Raw genomic sequence first — 6,253 nt, 5'->3', positions numbered from 1 at the left:
TTGTTCTTGAAAAGCAGTGGCAGAGGCTCGAACTTCCTCTTCTTGAAAGGCAGTTGCAGAGGCTCATACTTCCTCTTCTTGAAAAGCAGTGGCAGAGGCTGGTACTTTCTCTTCTTCAAATGCCTTTGATTCCCACTGTGGTGTTGCAACAGCAGTAGTGATCCCTACATGATTCTCTAGTCTCACTATTCTATTGTGAATAAGTTGACATGATTTTAAAATCATGTCAATTTTTTCACTACAAGATATTCTTTTTTTTTGTTAGTTTGATTCAAGGATGGCTCTGCAGCTTCTTTCACACGCTTGTTTTGATTTTGTTCTCCTTTTTCAACTTGAATCCATCCTTGAATCCATTCCTCCTAAGTCATCCTATAGCCTTGGATTACAAGTTTAACAACTTCATCAAAATCCTTGTCTTCATCATTCGGTGGCATAATCAAATGGCTATATTCATCGGGATCACCAACAATTGTTTTCACTTCAACCTGAAAAGATAAATCGATTCATATTATATCTCAAAAGTCTTATACAGATATTGTAAAACCTTTTAAAACTCTTTTATAACTCTCGAAATCCCTTGTAAATCCGTTGTAAAGACTTGTAAACCAGTTTAAACACATTGTAAAACTTTCGAAAACACACAGTGCCTTGCCAAGGTCCAGAGAGGCCTAAGGCAAAATTTTAAGATGAAGCTTCACATATTTTATTTTTAAGAGAGATTTATTTTTGGTTATAAAAAGAAAGAAATATTATTAAATTTAAAAAAAAAAACTTTTGAAGAGTAAGATACTAGATATAATAGTTAATGTAAAGGAAAAAAAAGAAACAAATTTTATGTGAATGTTGAGTTTTGTTTCCAAAAATTTCCTAAAACACTACATAAAAAATGCTCAATCTAGTTTACAAATAAAAATGTGGCATGTGTTTGATTACTTGTTTTGTGTGGCCTAAGGCAAATGCCTTTTTTACAAAGCATAAGGCACAACTCTGAAAACACATTGTAAAACCTTTTAAAACTCTTGTAAATTCTTTTTAAAATCCAAATTACGTTAATAACACCATTTTAAAAGGGTTTACAATGTGTTTTAAAACTATTGGAAAACAAAAAAAATAGTTCTAGAGAAGTTATAGTACTTTGCCAGCCTGAAGAACAAATTTTATTTCATTGAATTTTGGGGATTTTGTCATTTGCCATTGCAAGATCAGTGGGAGATGTTGATTTTGGCTTGAAATGCTTTTCCTAACACCAAATTGTTCCCCTAACTAGCGAACTGAAGATAACGCCCAGATTTGGATTGTATATGGAAAGTCAACCATACCATATTGTCTCTTTGACAACGATCCCACAGTCATTTGTTTCACGCCTATCACTAATGATTCGTAAGCAATTTCACCCCAAGAATACTTGCAGAAATTCTCAAAACTACTGGCTCTCTGCAAATTATTTAAGGGAATTAGAACTACTGGATTTTGTANTTAAAACTCTTTTATAACTCTCGAAATCCCTTGTAAATCCGTTGTAAAGACTTGTAAACCAGTTTAAACACATTGTAAAACTTTCGAAAACACACAGTGCCTTGCCAAGGTCCAGAGAGGCCTAAGGCAAAATTTTAAGATGAAGCTTCACATATTTTATTTTTAAGAGAGATTTATTTTTGGTTATAAAAAGAAAGAAATATTATTAAATTTAAAAAAAAAAACTTTTGAAGAGTAAGATACTAGATATAATAGTTAATGTAAAGGAAAAAAAAGAAACAAATTTTATGTGAATGTTGAGTTTTGTTTCCAAAAATTTCCTAAAACACTACATAAAAAATGCTCAATCTAGTTTACAAATAAAAATGTGGCATGTGTTTGATTACTTGTTTTGTGTGGCCTAAGGCAAATGCCTTTTTTACAAAGCATAAGGCACAACTCTGAAAACACATTGTAAAACCTTTTAAAACTCTTGTAAATTCTTTTTAAAATCCAAATTACGTTAATAACACCATTTTAAAAGGGTTTACAATGTGTTTTAAAACTATTGGAAAACAAAAAAAATAGTTCTAGAGAAGTTATAGTACTTTGCCAGCCTGAAGAACAAATTTTATTTCATTGAATTTTGGGGATTTTGTCATTTGCCATTGCAAGATCAGTGGGAGATGTTGATTTTGGCTTGAAATGCTTTTCCTAACACCAAATTGTTCCCCTAACTAGCGAACTGAAGATAACGCCCAGATTTGGATTGTATATGGAAAGTCAACCATACCATATTGTCTCTTTGACAACGATCCCACAGTCATTTGTTTCACGCCTATCACTAATGATTCGTAAGCAATTTCACCCCAAGAATACTTGCAGAAATTCTCAAAACTACTGGCTCTCTGCAAATTATTTAAGGGAATTAGAACTACTGGATTTTGTACTATCAATATCCCCTCCACTAGTAACAAAGCACCTAATCGAATTCTTTCCTCAGGTTGCATGTCTTTTCCTTTATCTCTCAAAGTATCAAGACGATCTTTGCAGGTCATTTTATCATTCATCCACAAATCTTTTTTCGATGTAACAGTACCTGATGGAACAGTACCTATCGGAAGGTCTGTCTTAATGACGAATTCCCTTAGCCAAAATCGCATAGGTTGATCATCAAATGCAAACCAGAGCTCTTTTTTCGCAGACAATATCCTCCTCTATAGTAAGTGGTGGAACAGTTGACTCGAGAAGTTGATTTTTTCCCGTTTAACAAATTTTATAATTGGACCCAAGAAAGACTCCTCTAACTGCTTGACATCTTTAGGTTCTAATGCTTTCTTTACAGTCGCCAAAACAGCTTTCTCAGAAGAATATTTAGTCACTCTCTGTAACTTATCTCCCTCTGTGCCTGGCGTGATTAATCTTTTTGGGAAGCACAGTTTCTTCGAGGAATCTTCAAAAATAGTCATATCGCAAAACCTGTCAACATTGTTTACATTTCACATTCCAAGATCCCTTTTAAAACCATTTCACATTCTTTTAAAATCCTTTTATAAATCCTATTTTAATCAAAAGATCTCAATCCTTTCTCTCGCAGATAACTTGACAGCATCAATCAAAGGCATCTCAATCTCTTTGTAAATAGGTATTTTGCTCATCTAAGATTATTTCAGGAAATTAATAACACTCTCATGTCTATCAATTAACCTAAGATCAGATTCTAGGTTGCTCTCTCTACTCTAGAATACACAATAAATCAATCTAGATGAAGAATTCTATAAATATTAACCTAACAATTTGATATCCTAACAATTCATGAATTCCTTTGAAAACCCTAAACCTAACAAGAGATCTACTCAGACATGATCAATGAAACACAAATCATGAATAAAATAGATATCATTAAGAAATTAAAAGAAGTAGAAAAAGAGTTCTGAATCTTCTCTGGAAGGAGTCTTGATTCTTCTCTCCAAAAACTCTCTAAAATCTCTCAGGGTCTTCTCTCAAAAAGTTGCAGGGAAAATAAAGCTTAGGTCTAAACAATGACCATAAAAATTATATATATATTCCTAAAACACGAATGGAGACTAATGATGCAAATATGGAAAACTTTGTGGCAGCTTTGTAAATCTTCAAAGCTTATAGGAAAACTTCCGATTTCTTCTTTGGCCCAGCATCGATCGACACTATCATCTGCATCGATCGATGCATCCTCTGAATTTGTCTCCCAACTTTGCAGCTTCAGCCTCAATGCTTGATTAAGCTCCAAATCTTCCTATTTAGCTCCATTATGCTCCCATCCATGCTAAATCCTATAAAGATTCAAAAGACTCTAAAAATACCAAAAAGACTCTATAAATAAGACTTATATCATGGCTAAAAACATATAAAAACCATGATATATCAACTCCCCCAGACTTAGCATTTGCTTGCCCTCAAGCAAAACATAAACTTAGACCTGTGAAAGAGGTTTGAAAACGCAGGAACTCATTTTCTTTTTAAAGTAATGCCATGATCATCCAAACCATAATCCATATGCTTAGCAGATAAATCCAAATCGAACCACCATGTACTTCTCCGTTGACTTTCATAGCATCCCAAATTCAAACCAAATTCCACTACTTCCTCCATTAAGCCTTCATTGATGTGTCTCATCAATTTAGTCAATGTCAAGAACCTTCTAGACTCATTCCCGTACTATACCATAACAAGCAAGACATATCGTTTACCACATGTGGTACTCTTTCTCTCCCCCAGACTTATTCTATTTAATCTTCCTTAGAGCTTTGCTTTGTTTTTCTTTTTTATCTTCTTTTTTTTCTCAAAGTTATAGGCGAATAATGGAGTCATCAGTAATTTACCTACCCCTCGCTTCCAAGCTTTGTGTGATCATTTGAGTCAAGAGTAGAATAATGAGGTCACAGGTAATTTATCTGCCTCTCTAAACTGATCAAAATCATCTCATCTTTTATTCTCTCTTTTTTTTTAACAAAGCTCTCAGGAAAAATATATCAAACTTTAATAAGGCAGAGGAGTACCATTTTTTTTTTTTTTTTCTGAAATCTTACTTGTCAGGTATGAACAAGGAGTCAAGCTCTATGAACATCAATCTCCTTGATGAGTTAAAAAGAAAAGCACATAAATTACCTCAAGCTTTTATGGATTCTGTTGGAAATTTGGATGTCTCTCGTTTACTGGTCAGCCATTGGATTTTTCATTAGTCGGATTTGTGGATTCAATCTGCAGCATTTATCAACCAAGGCAATACACTAAAAAGAAAAATCATAGTTCCCAACAAAAATTTTGACTCAATAAAACAATTTTTTTTAGACTGACGCTCAAAAACAAAAACGTAGTTAGTAACTGCCTCCCCCAGACTTAAACAACACTGTCTCCAGTGCTATCAAGTAAGAGATTGGCGAAGAAAAATAAACAAAAACGAATAAGTATTGAAATTGTGAACAAAATTGTGTTACCAATCTGGATATTCTGTGTCGACCGATGCCGATGGTGTGTCGGTCGATGCACTCTGCAGATGCAGAGAGTTCGAACATTGCTCCTGAGTNCTGCGATTAATTTGTGTTTTTCTCATTCCTTGGATGTTAGCACTGCTAAGAATCACTCAAACACAAGATTAAACGCAACATGATAGATAGAAGTTCATAATTCAATACAAATTCAAACTGACTCAAAGCAAGAATAAAAATGACTCAAAGTGGAAAAGAAAAACCTAAGAGTGGGTTGCCTCCCACTAAGCGCTTGTTTTCAGTCATTAGCTTGACTGTGTCGGATCTCATGCATCCGGTGGATCGGAACATGGCAATGAATGCTTCTGGGATAATGTTCTCTTCATCCAAGGTGATGTATAAGCTTTAGGTGCATGAGATCTGCCAAGGATGTGAGGATCATGAGCAGGACGGGACTGAGGTATGGGTGGCTTTCTTTTAAGTCCTGCAAAACTATCAACAGAAGAAACAAGTGCTCTATGATAATCTTGTGGCTTGGTTAACTGCAAAACAGTTTTTGTACCTTTGAAATTCTTATTGATGATAGGAGAAGGTGTGGGTGAAGAAGATGCATACCTTGGCCTTACATGTGGCTTATAGACTGTGAAATGGTGAGATTTTAGCTTTACAACTGGTTTAGGACTTGCAGCTAAAGAATCAACTCGAGAATCTTCGGTTTTGGACAAGTCTGAACCGATTCTAGAAGGTGTGTCGATTGATGCAACAGCTGCATCGATCGATGTTGTGTCTGCAACTCGTGTCTCTTCAACGATTCTGCAAATTTCCTCAGCAATTCGTGTTTCCATTACAAAAACATCATTTACCAGCGACTTGTCATGGATCAGAACTTCATCATGGTCTCTAGTACTAATTAGATGATCTCCACTCCAATCTTCAAGATTAACAGCTTGCTCACTTTCTCAACAGTCTCCATTTCTTTGACATACCCAGCAGTAATGTCTCCATGAAGCTCTATGATAGGATTGTCATCAGAAACAACCTCCACAGAAAATGTCTGACCATCAATAGTGGGAACCCTTCTCAGCTTGTCCATCTCAAAGTTCATAACCAAATCTTCTACATTCAGAGTTATGTGTCCCTTTTTCACATCAATGATGGCACCAGCTGTAGCCAAGAAAGAGCGTCCTAAGATGAGAGGATCATTAGGCTCTTTGTCATATTTCAGCACCACAAAGTCAGTGGGAATCATGCAATCTCCAATCTTGATTGGAATATCCTCTAAGACACCTTCAGGAATCCTTCTGGACCGATCAGCTAAGATAAGAGAGATC

The sequence above is a fragment of the Camelina sativa genome, chromosome 11 (genome assembly GCF_000633955.1).
Source record: "Camelina sativa cultivar DH55 chromosome 11, Cs, whole genome shotgun sequence".
Taxonomy (NCBI): domain Eukaryota; kingdom Viridiplantae; phylum Streptophyta; class Magnoliopsida; order Brassicales; family Brassicaceae; genus Camelina; species Camelina sativa.
This window is presented reverse-complemented; position numbering follows the sequence as displayed.